Source organism: Mytilus galloprovincialis, chromosome 12 (assembly GCF_965363235.1).
Source record: "Mytilus galloprovincialis chromosome 12, xbMytGall1.hap1.1, whole genome shotgun sequence".
Taxonomy (NCBI): Eukaryota; Metazoa; Mollusca; class Bivalvia; order Mytilida; family Mytilidae; genus Mytilus; species Mytilus galloprovincialis.
In genome coordinates, this window is record NC_134849.1 from 61153710 (window position 1) to 61172185 (window position 18476).

The 18476-nt window shown below is 33.1% G+C and overlaps 1 protein-coding gene across 1 annotated transcript in view; it reads left to right on the top strand.

The window, feature by feature from the left end:
- The first annotated feature begins 1304 nt into the window (after window positions 1-1304).
- LOC143054480 (uncharacterized) overlaps window positions 1305-18476 on the top strand; it is a 292275-nt gene continuing 275103 nt past the window's right edge. Inside the window, exons 1-4 of the mRNA XM_076227501.1 lie at window positions 1305-1443; window positions 16200-16320; window positions 17139-17200; window positions 17864-17939. The gene's annotated coding sequence lies outside the window, so the exon portion shown is untranslated. The remainder of the gene's footprint in view (window positions 1444-16199; window positions 16321-17138; window positions 17201-17863; window positions 17940-18476) is intronic.

Here is an 18476-nt window from a genome sequence, read left to right on the forward strand (position 1 = left end):
TGCAATTGCTTGAATCCACTTCATTTGAACTCTGGTGGATTGCAATCATACCAGATCTCCCTTTTTTTCTATATTATATACCTGACTTTTGAACTCGTGTTTTCCTGAACCTTCATGGAATATTTGGCACTGGGTGTTAAAAAAAATATCTTTATTTTTTCAGGGGTGGAGTGGGGGACAGGATGATTTTGAATATGAATAAGGTCTGGTAAGAGCTGAAAAAATGGCAAACTTAGCGACAGATTGAAATGAATGATGAATCAGTAAAACAAATCCTCCTGCCCTTCCCTCCCCAGAATATCAAATAGTCGTCCTCTTACTGCTATTGTCCGTGTAGTTTTTATATTCATCCAGATTATTGTCCCTACAGGGATGTTCTACTAAGGCTGCCATACCATGAAAATGTTTATCACACAGCTCACATTCTATTATATCTGCATTCATAAATTTATTAATGCTATGTAGACTAAACGCATTATGTTTGTTATGCATGTGTCGTCTAAACTATATATATGTAAAAGGAAGAGGTAGAAGAGAGACAGAAGATATTTCCAATGCAAAGAAATACAAACAGATATTGACCTCTTCTGGCTCACTACCGAAGAACCAAAAAAACCACGCCCATCTATAGGAGAGTCACGTGGGTGGGGTTAACAGAATAGAGAATACTAATAGGCAAACTATAAAGAATAGAGAAAAATGGGGGAAAAAAATAAAGAATATATAATATTGAGGTGCTAAAATATGAAGAATAGCAAAACATGGGCAAAAAGTAAGAAAAATTAAAGAATATAGAAATGAAGGACCGGCTCATCCAACTTCTCAGCCCTCCTATCCATGATGCATTTTATTTGGGCTTTTTTTTTAAAAGATCAGCTGTTCAATATTTAATACTATGAATCAGTTAGTATACTAGACTCAGGAGCGGATCCAGGATTTTTGAAACTGAAGGGGGCGGGGTATTCCCCAAAACGGAATTTATATACCGTCTAGCGGAGCGAGCCGATTTTTTTTTTGGACAACTTTATTGTAAAAAACTTATAAATCGTGAGTAACATGAGAACTCTTTTTTTTTCGTACAAAGAGGGGAGTGTACACCCTCTACGTCAACCTTGATCCGCCACTGCGAGGGCAACCTTGTCGGATATATCTATCATGAGATTTTCCGGAGAAATAAGTCCTGAAACGAGTTGTACAATATATCCTGTAAATATAGTCCTGTAAATATATATTGTGAACTTTTAAACCGATTCTGAAAAGAAGTGCTCCTTTAAAGGAGGGAATTCCTTACACAGATACAGATACAGATACAGATATGCGCACCAGATTTCGCGCCCCCTGTCAAAAGTCTGTTTCCTGTAATTGTGAAAGAAATGGAAAAACAGACGATTTTGTTAAAATATACTCTAAGATATAACCAAGATATTGTGAGAACACAGAAAAGTAAGTGAAAATAAAACAGACTTCAATCGATAAAAAGTTGGTTCTTCTAGAACGACAGTCGACATGTAAAAAAATATGAATTTAGGGAGCTACCATTTGATTTTTATGGGGGGGCTAGGATGAAATTTGAAAAAAATAGGCAGGACAGGAGTTTTGAGTAAAAAAAAAAAGGCAGGATGAGAAACTTGTTAAAAAAAAAAGGCAGGATGACAATTTGTGTAAAAAAAGTCAGGATAAACTAGTAAAAAAAAGGCAGGACCGAATAGAGTAAAAAATAAAAAGGCAGGACAGAGATTACAACTAAAAAAAAAGCAGGACACAATTTTTCATCCTAGCCCCCCCATAAAAATCAAATGGTAGCTCCCTTATCAAAGATCATCAAAATTTATCGTCTCTGACCAGTACAGTATATAACGACCTATTTACTATGGTTATGAAAAGAAATAAACTAGTTTTGTTAACTTTTTCTAAAAATTGTGATCGCATAGAAGTTTTCATATCAATAATTAAACTTTTGGATACGAGTTGTCTCCACTTAAACTGTTGGACTGCTTACTCGCTCATGTAGCACCGAGAAACAAGAAGAAAACAAATTGAGGGTAAATTAATTATCAAGAAACATGCATTAATTAAAGTCATTCTTTAAAGTGGTGTTGTTTAAAAATGTATGGGAGCAACCATTCAACTTAAAAGAAAGGGGGGTATGGGTTTTTGTCTGAGTCCTTTCGAGCAAAGCCTGAACAATTTTATTTAGTTTTTCATGTTTTTCAAGGCTATCTATCAAATTATCTTTTTCAAAATTTAACACTATAAGGTATGGGGAAAATCTGGATTTAGAATATTTTTTTTGTCATCTGCTTGAACAGAATATTTTTTTTCATCAAACTAGGAAAAAACCATAAGCTTCCCCTTGAAGTAAAATGGTCGTTCCCTTAACTGGAGATTTAAACGTAGACTAACTGATTGAGTTATGCAATATCATAATAGGGAATGTTGAGTTTTTTTTTATAAAAGGATAATGTCATAATATGAAAATAAGATGTAGTTTGAATGCCAATGAGACACTCATATGAAGGGAATGTCAGCAAACATAGGCAACAGTAAGGATTCAACAATGAGAAAAATCAATACTGTATAGTTGGCGTATAAAGGCCCCGACATGAAAAATGTGGAACAATAAATTCAAAGGAGAAAACAAACGGCCTGAATTATAACAAAACAGTAAATGAAAAACAAATACATGTATAATGATTGACAGAAATGAACAGGGTTGGGAAATATTTGTTGTGAGAACTTGTCCCTAGGCAAGTAAAACTAAATTTTACTTGTTGAGGCCAAATAAAAATATGTGTGTGGTTCCAGTAACCCTACCGTCCCTACTTTTTCGGCTTAAAAATAGCCTACCCTAAAGATTTATTGTCATTTTTCATTAAGCACTGTTAAAGTCAGAATGTTGCTCCCATAGACTCAATGTAAAAAAAAACCATAAAATAAAAAAAAATCCCTACCTACCTACCCTAACTTTTTTTCAGATGTAACTGGAACCACACATACTTTTTTATTTGGCCTGAGAAAAAAGTTACTTGTCCTGAATTTCCCAATAAATATTGAAGTAATTTATTGTAAGCTTGTATGATTCTTAATTTTTAACTGTATCACAAAAAAAAGTATGTTTGTTATATTTGTTTATGCGTATGAATATAAGGATATATATGGTTAACTTTAATAAGACAGAAACCCAACAGCAAAACAACCAAAAGACAGCTGAAGGGCAATTTTGCAATGTTTTTTGAATGATAGCCAGTATACATGGTATAGATAGATCCATGACATTTTATAAGTTTTGAAACGAGCAAAGAAATGACTAATTAATACATGTATTATAATAAATGATTAAGTGTCCCTTTTATCTATGAAATTGCCAACAAATTAATACATTGTAATAATTTGTATATACTTTTAATTAGCAAGACGTGGGTGTTTTCTACAAATTGTGCAAAAATTAAATTTATTTCAGAAGTTTCTTTACCATGTTAACTGGAGAGCCAAGGGCAGGGGAAATCTAGTAGATCTGTTAGGCAGCCGCATGTTAAGCATAACTTTTCAAATTCTCGTTCGTCCTGAATATGCATGAAATATTTGCCACTGGATGTTAGGCAACCATCAATCAATCAATCAATCAAATTCTTGTTTTCATTTTTTCATATTCTCTGTCTTTTTCCCTCTCCGTTTTTATGCCCCCGCCGTAGCAGAGGGGGCATTAAGCTTTACCCTTGTCCGTCCATACGTATGTACATGTATGTCCCAATGTTGGTTTCCATTCTCTAACTTAAGTTTGCCTCAACCAGATGTTATAAAACTTATGCACAATGCTTATTACCACAAAATACAGATCTAGTTTTTTTGCGGTGTCACTTTAACCGTTCTAGAGTTATGCCCCTTTACAAAAGCTGAATTTTTTGTTTCCATTCTCTAACAAGTTTGCCTCAACCAGATGTTATAAAACTTATGCACAATGCTTATTACCACAAAATACAGATCTAGTTTTTTTGCGGTGTCACTTTAACCGTTCTAGAGTTATGCCCCTTTACAAAAGCTGAATTTTTTGTTTCCATTCTCTAACAAGTTTGCCTCAACCAGATGTTATAAAACTTATGCACAATGCTTATTACCACAAAATACAGATCTAGTTTTTTTGCGGTGTCACTTTAACCGTTCTAGAGTTATGCCCCTTTACAAAAGCTGAATTTTTTGTTTCCATTCTCTAACAAGTTTGCCTCAACCAAATTTTATGAAACTTATACACAATGCTTATTACCACAAAATACAGATCAAGATTGATTTTCAGTGGTGTCACTTTTACTGTTCTAGAGTTATGGCCCTTTACAAATGGAAAAATTGCTGATTTTTTCGTTTCTGTTCTCTTACTTAAGTTTGCCTGAACCAAATGTTATGAAACTTATACACAATATATACTTATTACTGCAAAACTCAGATCAATTACAAATTGGGGTAGCATCACTTTTATCATTCTTCAGTTATGTGCAGTGATATTGTTGTCTTTTTTCAAAACTACCTCTACCGTTTTTTATCATGATTGGGAAAATGCATATTTTTTATTGAAATTTTCAGAGAGGGGAAAGAAACAGAAACAATGATGGTACTTAATGCATTGAAAACCACATGTGTTACAAACACCATGATGATTCTGATCAGAAAACCGGATCTCAAGAGTGCTTCCTAATATCGAATTAATAACATGAATACGAAATTTACAAACATTACTACCAATGCCATCACTGTTTGGGGAAAATGTAAAACTTTTTGGAAGGAATTTTAAGCCATTTTTTTTAGTAATTGGGAATTTTCCTTTGGGGAAAAAGCCGAATTTCGGCTGTAATATGAGGCAATCAATATCACTGATGTGTGTTACATGTTTATATGATATATGCAAGCGGGGGGCATTATTTGTGTCCCATGGACACATTCCCTATTTATTTGTATTACCTAGACTCCTCATGCATGTAAGTACAATGTATTTTGAACTATTTTCATTCTTTTGGCCTTAATTACCCGTTCTAGGTGTTAAATGTAAAAATGTTACTTTGTATGTATCAATCTGGATAGAACTCATTCAAGAAAAATTGAAATGTCACTTCTGTAAGATGGCAGATCAGTCTGCGCCAAAAAAAATTTCATCTACTAGTCTGGAAACTAAATATCAAAACTTGTCCCTATATGACTATATAACATTTTGAAAATTTTCACTATTCCGAATCAACATTTACATGATTTACTAGTCTGGGGCATAGGACTAGTAACTTACGGTGCAGACTGGCAGATAAATCTTTTTTGGTGATCCCAGTTAAATTGATGTAATGTTTATGAGACTTGGGTTTGCATACTTGTTTTTATACGCCCGTTTACAGGACGTATTATGGTATACCGTTGTCCGTCTGTCCGTCCGTCGTCAACATGTGGGACATTAACCAGGGATCTCCATGACCTGTTTAATGATGGTGCCCCGCCATCGTTCAAATGTCTTGCGCCATCGACAAATGACTTGCTCCATCATTCAAATGTCTTGCGCCATCGTCAAATGACTTGAGCCATCGTTCAAAACTGTGATCGTTTTAATAGCCTGACGCCATTTTTTTTTAGCAATTATAATCAAATGCATTTAATTGCATAACCTTCAGGCTTTCTTTATTAGTATAATCCAGTTCTAACGCCTGAGGGATATCCGGATTAAGATTGCTAATCACTTGTACCTGAGCTTGTTCAGGTAGATCAACAAAGCAGACAGGAGAATATTATCTGAAGATATACGATTCATTTGTCGAATTATTTAATTAAGTTTCCGCAAATGCTTATGATAATTCAGATTAAATAAATAAATTAATAGTCCAGTTACAAAGTTTAACAAGTAAAACATGTGCTTTTATTTTCAGTTACGCAATCAGCATCCCCCTTTTTAAGAAGTACAAAATCAGACGTAGAACAGAAATTATTATTTCATCGCAAATAATTCGAGTACTGCTGTATTGTAACAATAATATAGAATTAGTTTAAAAGTTAAAAAGTAAAAACTTTTAATATTTCCTGTAAATAAATATCGAATCATAATTCCGAATTCATTTCGTAGTTTACAATCAAATTGATACATCCGCGTTTCCGGTTTCTATTCAGACTCAAAAGATGCATGTTGCATATAGCATCGATTTGCTAGTTAAAGTCATTAAAAACCTTTTCATTTGACAACGTTTGCTTTACAAATCTTTTTAACCTTTTACATAACTTGTACGACTCGTTTTGTCGTTGCTGCAAACCAGCCATATCTGTAATGGGTTCATGAATTCTGAATTTGACAATTTGACTATGTCAGTGAAAAATAACCTCCACATGAATTTTAACCCCCATTACAATTACCAAAAATAGCAAGAAAACTACATTGGGACCTTCTTGATAGCTATTGGTCATTCTCAACTAAGGGAAAGGGAGGGGGCATGAGGGCTTGGCCTTTGAAGGGTTACAAACGGCAATTATTGAAAATAAATATAATTATATATAGTATTTATAATGAAAATTCAAATAAATATAATTTAAATAAGGCCACACCAAATTAATTAATAGTTCTTTGAGATTTTACCCAAAAAAAATGGGGCGAGCGAGCGAAATTTAAATTTATATTTTTAAATTCTTCGCCTCAAATTTTGAAGAAATATGGAGCGAGCGATATTTTTTTTCTCTCAATTTTTATATCTTTTACCTAAAAGAAGCAACTGAATTTTCAACTCACTTAATTGAAAGGGGACATAATTTGATATAATTAAATTATCTCCCTTTTTATTTGTATTTCAACTTTCTGCATTCTTGTTCATTTTGTTTTGTTGTTTGTATAATTAACACTACACAAATATACACTTTTGAACATATTTTTTTATGCATGAACTTTATATGGCTATCTGCTTTTAATATGCACTGCTTTCATCTGTAGTATATGCACCTTCTGGTCCTTAGACACCCTCTGTAGTATGCTAGCTAGCTTCTTGTAACATAACTGCATGGTGTGTGTTTTGTGTTTATGCATATGGATCACTAACCAGTCAATCCAAGCACAGTGGAAACTGGGGGTTCTAGCTAGTGCTACTTTACAATTAAATATCAGATCAATGTTTGAGGCCCAATCAATGATATCAGAGTAAAGTCTTTGTGGCCCAGTGAGCTGTTTCCCAGACAAGGGGACAGGTTTATCAGGCATGTGTAACTCATTTTGTGAGCTCATGAGTACCGAAAATGCATTAATTCCACTTGGTTTTGAATTTGATGCATCTTTAGTAGCAGTAGATCCATCATCAATTGTGAACTGCACATATTTAAAGTTTAGGTCATTACATATTGACCATACCATATTTTCGTCAGATATTTCGATACTAGAATCATCGAAACTGTTCGACTTACTTATTTGTATGGTTTTAATATTAATAATCTCACTTTGTGCATCGCTACATCGTTCAATGGCTTCTTGAAATAGTTCCCTGAATGTCCGACATTTTGTTTGTGTTGCCGTATTTTTAAATATGTATGCCTTGTTGTTATTTTTGTCTGAATGTTTCACCACAGAAACAATCAGCACGTTTTCCATCTTTGCAACTTTTTTGATCAGAATCAAAAATATGCTTGACAAATGACAAACACTGCATATTTTCAAACGCTTAATTGATAAAGATTTTTTTTTAATACCGGAATCGAGTTCGTCGAAAATGCGGATTTATTTTCGACGTGCGGGAATTTTATTTTTATTTTTATTTTTTGGTTTTGGCAGGTGAGGTGCGGGAAATTTATTTTTATTTTTTTATTTTAATTTCGGCAATTTAGGTGCGGGTTTTCCAAAGAACTACTAATTAATTTGGTGTGGCCTAAGCAATGAATTAGCATGTTCACCTATCCTTATGTGGAGGGATGAAATACTTTCGATCGCGCTACACTGTACGGCGTATATACGGTTTATGATGGTGAAAGTTCCTCCATCGTTCAATTTTCATCCATGGAGATCCCTGATTAACTCAAAAAAGCTTTAACCAATTTGCATAAAACTTGGGTGAATTGTTTATATCTATGGACGTGAGCTCCCTTTTGTTTTTTATAAATTTTAGATTTTACGTTTTCGAGTTATGGGGTTTTATTCATTAAAAAAAGGGGGATTTTCCAGTTTTCAGACAATAACTCAAGAATGCTTTCACCAACTTGCAAGAAATTGTGGTGAATAGTTTATATCTATTGACATGAGCTCCCATTCGATTTTTATAAATTTTAGAATTTAGGTTTCTGAGTTACAGGGTTTTATTCTTAAAAAAAGGCTGATTTTCCAGTTTTCAGACAAAAACTAAAAAATGCTTTCAGCAGTTCTTATGAAACTGGTGAATTATTTATATCTATTAATGTAAGTTCCCTTTAGAATTTTATAAATTTTACATTTAACATTTCTGAGTTATGGGGTTTTATTCATTAAAAAAGGGGGGATTTTCCAGTTTTCGGACAATAACTCAGCAATTATCATGAAACTTTGGTGAATTGTTTATATCTATTGATGTAAGCTCACTTTTGATCTTCATAAATTTCTAATATGACTGAGATTTAATTGAACTTTATTTGTTTATAGTCTGACAACAGATTTACTAAGTATTGCGCAACAGCACATTGTATTCCACAACAGCAAAAAAATCTTTAATTGAATATAAATTGAATATAAAAATGTGTCCTATGACCCCAACTGCCAACCAAGGCGGGACGAAATGGCTAAAAATAGAACATAGGTTTTTTTTTGTCTTTTATTTTGAAAACCATTTTAAATAGAGAAAATCTGACTGGAGTTAAAATGTACAAATTATTAAACCCTACCAATTGTTCATATATACATCAAAACTGTCAGACGACTTCTTACAGGAGTTACAGGGGTTCAGTTTAACAATTGGTACCGTACTGGAAGGTCCAGGACCTTTGACACTCCAAACTGAAAGGTCCACAATCTGAATTCCAGGCCCTACTTTTACTTGAAATATTTCTTAACTCAAGGCCATAAAAAAGAATTGTCACAATTTGTGTTTGTTTGCCCTAACCCTACATTGTAATTTAAAGTATACCTACCCAGAAAAAAAGGTGCCTTCTCAAAATCTTTTATTGTCCTGATGTGAAAAAGTTTTTTTTTAATGATATAGGCATGAAGACTAAAGAACATCTGACACTTCATTTTATCTTTGCCGGAAAAAAAAAGCCTACCTACCTACCCACAGTCTCTACCTTGGGTAGGGTTTGGGCAAACCAAAATATTTTTAAGTGTGGCTTAATAAGATACAAAATTAATGTGTTTTTGATGAAAGGTTAGCTTGTTTCATGTCAGTGTCACTGTTGTACATGTTGTATAACATGTTTAATAATAAATGTAATTGTCTTGTATATTTTGAATTCACATAATTTTTTTTTTGTTAGGGGGAGGGTGTTGCTGTTGGTGTTGTAGTGTTTGTTAAGCCTGCGATTTTGTCACAGAAAGCTCGATATACGGATAGTGATCTGTAAAAAAAATTACTGTCACATTTTATTGGATTTTGGAATGAAAATTTGTGAACTAAAAGTAATTTTGAGTTTCTGTATAAAATATTTCCTGCTTTGTCTTTCTTTTCCATATATCTTTTGGTTTTCATATTTGAATTATTATTTCATCATCAAAGATGAATTTTGTCACCTGCCTGGATTTTTTTTATTGTATTTGATCAGCAAATCCGGAATTAACTATTATCATGATTATCCAACCCCGGAATCTGATCCGGTATTGTAATTGTCTTCATTTCTGGTATATATGCATCCATTGTTTTTGTCAAGCCTGCGACTTGTGCAGAAAGCTCGACATAGGGATAGTGATTCGGCGGCAGCGGCGTTAGCTAACTTCTTAAAAGATTTATATTTTAGAAGATGGAAGACCTGGATACTTCATACTTTGTTTATAGATGCCTCATGTAACGAAGTTTCCGTCAGTCACATGTCCAATGTCCTTGACCTCATTTTCATGGTTCAGTGACTACTTGAAAAAAAAGTTAAGATTTTTTGTAATGTTAAATTCTCTCTTATTATGAGTAATCATGGTAATAGGATATTTGGTATGTGCATACCTTGCAAGGTCCTCATACCCGTCAGACAGTTTTCATTTGACCTTGACCTCATTTCATGGATCAGTGAACAAGGTTAAGTTTTGGTGGTCAAGTCCATATTTCAGATACTATAAGCAATAGGTCTAGTATATGTATATTCAGTGTATGGAAGGACCGTAAGGTGTACATGTCCAACTGGCAGGTATCATTTGACCTTGACCTCATTTTCATGGTTATAGTTAAGTTTTTGTGTTTTGTACTGTATGCAATAGGTCTTCTATATTTGGTGTATGGTATGATTGTAAGGTGTACATGTCTAGCTGGCAGGTGTCATCTGACCTTGACCTCATTTTCATGATTTAGTGGTCAAAGTTAAGTTTTTGAGTTTTGGTCTATTTTTTCTAATACTATATGCATTAGGTCAACTATATTTGGTGTATGAAAATATCTTATGATTTATGTCAGTTTTGCATGTTTTATTTGACCGTGACCTCATTTTCACAGTTCATTGCTCGGTGTTATAAAGTTTGTGTGTTTTGGTCTGTTTTTCTTAAACTATAAGCAATAGGTAAACTATATTTGTTGTATGAAAGAATTATTAGCTGTACATTTCTGTCTGCCATGGTTCATCTGACCTTGACCTCATTTTCATGGTTCATTGGTCAATGTTTAGTTTTCTTGGTTAATGTTAAGTTTACATAAAATTGAGAAAGGAAATGGTGAATATGTCAAAGCGACAACCACCCGACCATAGAGCAAACAACAGCCGAAGGCAACCAATGGGTCTTCAATGTAGCGAGGATTCCCGCACCCGTAGGTGTCCTTCAGCCGGCCCCTAAAATATGCATAATAGTACAGTGATAATGGACGTCATACTAAACTCCGAATTATACACAAGAAACTAAAATTTAAAATCATACAAGACTAACAAAGGCCAGAGGCTCCTGACTTGGGACAGGCGCAAAATTGCGGCGGGGTTAAACATGTTTATGAGATCTCAACCCTCCCCCTATACCTCTAGCCAATGTAGAAAAGTAAAAGAATAACAATACGCACATTAAAATTCAGTTCAAGAGAAGTCCGAGTCTGATGTCAAAAGATGTAACAAAAGAAAATAAATAAAATGACAATAATACATAAATAACAACAGACTACTAGCAGTTAACTGACAAGCCAGCTCCAGACCTCAATTAAACTGATTGAAAGATTATGTCTTCATCATATGAATATCAGGTACAATCCCTCCCGTTAGGGGTTTAGTATCATACTATCATAAAATATATGAGAAGAACATAACCCGTGTCATGCCAACAACTGTTTTTTTTTAAAATAAATGTGTTTAGTTCCGATGCAAAGACCCTATCAGTGAATCAATGTTAAAGCCAAAATATGCAATCTTTAATGACCTGACAACAGTATCGTAACTATATCCCCTTTTAATAAGTCTATTTAAAGGTTTTGTTAGTTTCTGAGGAGAATACTGACATTTTTGTGCTTTATAAAGAATATTTCCATAAAATTTTGGATGTGAAATACCTGAACGTATAAGATGTCTGCATGTTGAGTTATATTTACGAATTATTTCCTTATACCGGTGATAAAATTTAGTAAATGTTTTGACCAGTTTGTGATATCGAAAACCCTGGTGTAATAATTTTTCAGTAATACATAAATTTCTCTCGCTAAAATCTAATACATTGTTACATACACGAGCGAATCGTACAAGTTGAGATATATAAACACCATAAGATGGTGACAAGGGAACGTCACCATCTAAAAATGGATAATTAACAATAGGAAATGAAAAATCATCTCTTTTATCATAAATTTTTGTATTAAGCTTCCCGTTTATGATATAGATATCAAGATCGAGGAAAGGGCAGTGGTCATTGTTATCATTAGCTTTATTTAAAGTAAGTTCTACAGGATAAATTTCTTTAGTATACATACTGAAGTCGTCATTATTTAGAGCCAATATATCATCCAAATATCTAAAAGTATTGTTAAATTTTTGTATCAAATGTTGTTTTGATGGGTCTTTGCTAATTTTAGTCATAAATTGTAACTCATAACAATACAAAAACAGGTCCGCAATAAGTGGTGCACAGTTAGTCCCCATTGGAATTCCAATAACTTGACGATATACGGAATCTCCAAAGCGAACAAAAATGTTATCAAGTAAAAATTCAAGTGCATAAATAGTATCAAAGCATGTCCAATTGACATAGTTCTTTTGTTTATTGCTACTAAAAAATGATCTAAAAGAGTTTGAACATATGTACTCGCATTCCGACTTTTTAAATGCCCAGTTAATTAGGGATGTGAATTTTTTCTTAATAAGAATATGAGGCAAAGTGGTATATAGGGTAGAAAAATCAAAACTTTGAACAGATTCAAAATCACCAATATATGCATGCAATTTATCAAGTACTTCCAACGAGTTTTTGACACTCCAAAAGTAATTAATTCCACTATTTTCAAAGGCCTTATTTGAACAATTTATTATCAGGTTTTTTATTGTACCAAGTGTACTAGTAAGTAAAACAGACAATTTAGTAGTTGAACAATGGCTGGAAGATGAAATAAATCTATATTTGTAAGGTTTTTTGTGCAGCTTCGGAAGCCAGTACATAGTTGGGACTTTCATTGTGTTTGGTTCTGCTTGTAAAGAAGTACAGATGTCGTTTTCTGAAAATGAAGTCAGTTGGAATGTTGGTGAATTCGTGATTTCCTTTTGCAGAACCTCTATATAAAATTTACGTCAAACAATAATGATATTATTAGCAGCTTTATCTGCCGGGACAAAAACAAATTCCTTGGCTAGTTCTGTTAGTTTATTTTTGATACGCGAAATAGGGTTTTTATAGTTTTTGTTGAGGGTAAAATGTTCTTTAAAATGTTGTATTCGAATATCAACTATCTTCATTACTGAATTAAAAAAAGAGTCCAAAGATTTTTTGTCAGCTTTTTCCCGTTTTACCCATTTCAAACAGTAGGCGCGGAGTGAGTCGTTGATGATATTACGACACTCATTCCAGTTAATAGTTGACGGGGGACGATATTTAGGTCCTTTACTGAGGAATGATTTTAACTCTCGGTCGCGAACGATGTTAAGGTCTCCTGTTATAACATGGGAAATTGGTCCATAGGTGTATTCTGAATTACTGCAATTACACGACATAGGTGTATTTTCAGTGATATTTACATCTTTACACAATTGGCTATAATTAAACACATATTTTCGGGTAGATTTCTTGTAAATATAACAAATGAGAGGGAGTTCAGTATTATCAAAATATCCAGGAATTTGGTCTTTAACAGAATGGTCGTTAAAAATACCGGCAATATTTACAAAATCAAAACCTTTATTGACATACTTTATTTTAATAAAATGTTTTTTATGATCTTCAGGGCGATCAATTTTTGGAAACAGTTTAGAATAACAATATGCCATTATAATTTGGACAATTTCATACTTAGGACTGTAATATGAAATTGTGTTGCAATCCTCTAAAATTTTATTTAATTTATTTATAGGTAAAGAACAAAGCTTGGTTAACAGATAATGTCTGCCGTTGTTTTTTGAAATGGAAATTAGGTCCGAAATATTTGTATGGTTGGTCCGAAATTTTCTTTGATTGCGATTTTTTCTGCGTCCATGAGAACGATTTTTACGAACAGTTTTAGAAACTATATCCAAAATGTTAACAGAATCGGTTCTTGATATATTGCCAATTCCCATGATATTATCATTAAGACCGAGAGGGTAGACTGTCTGTAATTTTTTAATCCAATTTAATTCATTTATTTTTCGTGATCGTACGAACTTGGAATGAGATTCACCAGGCTGCTTATTTACTACTTCTAAAGGTTGAACTGTTAAATATTTAATAGGATGACTGTGCTTCTTAAGATGTTGATAAATGATACTTTTGAATTTATTGGGTCTTTTAAAACGATACAGGTGTTCTTGCGTGCGTTTAGATAAATATCGCCCAGTTTCACCTACGTACTGAATACCGCATCCCGGTTTGTTTCATGTGAGTAAATAAATAATACTGTTTGTTTTTCAAGTAATATCAGTTTCAAAATTTAGAGAAAATGTGCGACCATTAAATGTGGACCTTACTGTATTGTTGGTGGAAAGACGGGGACACGTAAGTCATTTTTTGGCATGACACTTATCGATAGAAGGGTAACCACGATTTTTATTGTTAAAAACGTTAGCTATAGTAGTATTTTTAGATAAGCGGTTCTGAAGATTGAGACGTGTAGATACCCTTTGAACGAGTTTAGTATTTAATATTTTTCCATTTCTAAGCTTCATATTTGTTTTTTGGTATGTAGATTTATTACAAAGGAGCAAAGACTGGCGTCCAGAATATGAACCATCACACAGTAGATTAAATTGTGTAAAAATGATAAAACTGTTCGGCTCAAGACGTCAAATGCTTATTGTCATAAGTTACCCGACAAATTTAACAAAAGATAGGGTATATCAAGGTAGCGACTGACGTCTGACTAAATAGATGAATGGGGCTGAATATTAAAATACTACTTTTTGATAGATATTCCTAAAGTAATGAACATAGAGAAGTTCTCGCTCGGACACACACTCCATAATCTAGTATAATATAAGAGCATAAACCTTAAGCACGGGGAGGCACTCTACTGTCTCCACACGGCACTAAAGACAAATGTGACAGTTGTAATAAAGGTTTATATTGAGGACTATCAACATAATATCAATGATCAGTAAAGATGGCGAGACATTTTAGAGTGTGCACTCTTGTTCAATGTTGTGTTTGTCAGTCAGATACGATTTTACTCAGATTTACCCATTACTTATTGGCCATTTTCGGTTTAAAGCTAACGGTCGATTGAACAAAATGAACATCGCTGTCGTGAATAATAAAGATGAAAATAAAGTTTGGTTTATTGAAAAGGTTGGCAAAGTTAATTTTTATTTTCTTTTAAATTGAAGGTCCATCGGGCGTAGCTAGTAACCAATACAAAAGTCCGATTGCAATTGTGAAAGGTTGCGGACCTCGGACCAATGCTAATTTGAACCCCTGAGTTATTGTCCTTAAATGACAAATTAAAGTTTGACCCCAATTTCACGGTCCACTGAACAAAGAAAATGAAAGTGCGAGTTGGGCATCCGTGTACTATGGACACATTCTTGTTGCCTATTATTTTGAAAACTATAATAGATAGAAAGAAACTTTACATGCAATAATGATCAGCAAGACAAGTTCTACAAATATAAAGTCAAATGGTTGAAATAGTCAGTCGACTTATTAGAGTTATTGCCCCTTAAAAGACAATTTTAATCAATTTTTTTGCGTTTTATGCCTTATATCTTAAAAATTAAAATAGATAGATAGAAACTTAAATAAGCAAATAAAAAATAATTTTGACAATATGGAGGAAATCGTCTGACATCTCCTTTTTGGAGTTATTGCCTTTTAATCGCGATTTTTTTCTTGCCTTGATAGAGTTAAAAAGCTAGACAAAGTAGTGCCATTTCTGGTGGTGGCGGCAACAATGTAATAGTTTGTGAATAGGTCTAGTTTACGGTGAACCATTCATTAGTGGTTACTTAAGGATATTTGGTATGCAGTTGTATTAGCGTTGCCATTGGCACATCTCATTTCCATGCAGATTACTTGGCCATGCCCCCTCAGTAATGGTCTGCGTACGGTGACCTATAGTTGTTAATGTCTGTGTCATTTTGGTCTTTTGTGGATAGTTGTCTCTTTGGCAATCATACCACATCTTCTTTTTTATATTGACGAAAACTTTTGCTTAGTTTAACTTTACATGTATCAGTTTATGATTTGGTCAGTTCAACATGTGTTCAAGAGGAACAATAAGTGGTAGGCCAATGTTTAATGGAATGCATATATATATATATAAGCCTTAGCACATCTCATTTACATTGAAAATATTTGGCCCTGTAACTTGTGTTAATCTTCTTGACTTGACACAGACACATGTCTAGTGTGTTTATAAAGTGGGCAACTATTTTGTTTTAGAATTGAAACTGGGACTAGATTTGTTATTTTTCAACACAAAAAAAATATTATTTAGATACTCTTTTTTTTTTAGGTCTAAAACATAGTGAACGCTGAAGAAAAGAGTACAGAAATATAAAAACAATAATGTCCTGTTAGATATATATATGTGGCCTACGTAGATCTGTTATATAGAAAGAAGGAAAGTGATTCAGGTAAATTGTGCAGTTAATTCAGAATATTATGAAACTTTGAAATTATATAAACAGTATTTATTTACATAAATAAATATATACATATTAGCTATAATAGGGTTTTCTGTCTAGCATAAAGCAATACATTATTTCATATCCATGTTGTTGAAATATTCATACACTACATTTAGCTGTAAACTTATAGTAGAGAAACTGTAAATGTGATGAATTACTAAATGTAGTTTATCTATCAGACAATAGACAAAAATCATATTAAATGTGTTGAGTACATTCACAACAAACTGGTCAGAGTCTGAAAAGTCCATTTTTTTGCTCAACCAGTAAAGTTGAGTACAGATTTTAATTGACATGCTTGCCCAAACTTTCAGGGTTTGACCTCTGCGGTCGTATCAAGTAAAGGTGACTTGTGTTTAAATGTGTCGATCTCTCTGAAATTGTACTGCAAGGTACCATAACAGGCAGGAATTGAGTTTGGGGGTAATTACTCCAAGGGGGGTTAAAAGAAAAAAAATTGGGGGGAGGGATTTTTTTCTTCATAATTTTGGGGTTTTTATACTGATATGGCAGGAGATACACACCAAACAGGATGTGTAAATTATTATATTAAGTATTGTGCAATAGCATAGGACACACAATGACTTCATGCTATAATGAACATGTCCTAAAAACTTTTCCACTAATTAGCTTTGTATGGTACATGTACCTTTCCTTTTTTAATTCATGACAGGGACATAAAAATTCAGGGAAAGTTTTACCAATATTTATATAAACGTGAAACAAACTGAAATTGAGCTACATGTATTTTTTTATATTTTCAGTTTGAAGATCTACTATTAGTTTTTATTGATTCAAGGTCCAGTCAAGTTATTACTATCTATAGGTCAGTGAACATTACATTGGTATTGTATTGGAACAATTAATGATTTTTTTATCAAATGAAAATCAGAAATATATTGAAATTGTAAATGTGAATTAAAGGGGAGATAATCCAGAGCTATAGGATTCATTTTAAATAGTACTAGACCAGTGTTTGTATTATAGGGGAGATAATTCAGAGCTGTAGGATTCATTCTAAATAGCATTAGACCAGTGTTTGTATTAAAGGGGAGATAATCCAGAGCTATAGGATTCATTCTAAATAGCATTAGACCAGTGTTTGTATTAATTCTTTTAGAACAAGGTTAATATTTTGCACTTAGCAACTTTTGTGACGGGATACAAAAAATTAACTGACACAATAACAAAATTAACTGACACAATAACAAAATTAATTGTACTTGGAAGTTGAAACTAATTAAACATTGCAAGCATTACAAAAAGAGTTGTTAACTTAGAACATGTAGAAATCAAATTGTTCTTTATAATTGTAAGATGGGAGGTATATGTCAATGAGACAGCAACCAATCAACAAAAGAGGTCAACATTTTATTTAAAAATAGATTAGTGTCTGTAACATGTTGTTTTTATTTCATTTATATTTTCAGTTTGAACATCTATAATGTCTATTATCATGATTATTGTATTTTATTTGATAATTGTCCAGGCCTTGTGTTCAATGTCCAGTCCTTGTGACCATTGTCCAGTCAATGTGATCCTTGTCAGTTGACTTCCTATGATAGGTAAGGGGTCATCCATAATTGTCAACCATTTTCCAAAGTGTACAAAACGTACACTTTTCAGACCCCCCCCCCCCCCCCCCACCCTCCCTCAAAAAGTGTACATCAACCATTTTCAGATTTCAAGAGAAGAATCAGTCATTCTTAATAAAAAGAAGATCCTGTCTATTATATTTTAGTTTAATATAGAAATTTGCATTGAAAAAAACTAAAACATATCTGACTGTTTTATTTGATGACATCTATCTGTGATGCTTGTGTTTTGTTAGAATAAAGAGTACAAAAATTAGTGTTTCCCCTATCACACAGTGGGAATGGTAACTCCAATAAAAAAAAGGGCACCTAGAGCATGCAAAAGATTAACAAAAGGGCACATAAATTATGCTAAGAATCAAAGAAAGGGAAATGCATGGTTATATTGCATTGGTAAAGTATGTACTGACAGTTGTTGATGGAATCAGAGCTCAAGACAGTAATCAATAAAAGTGTAATGTTTTAAAACATTTTGAGTTTTTAAATTTCCCGCCTGTATTTCTATAC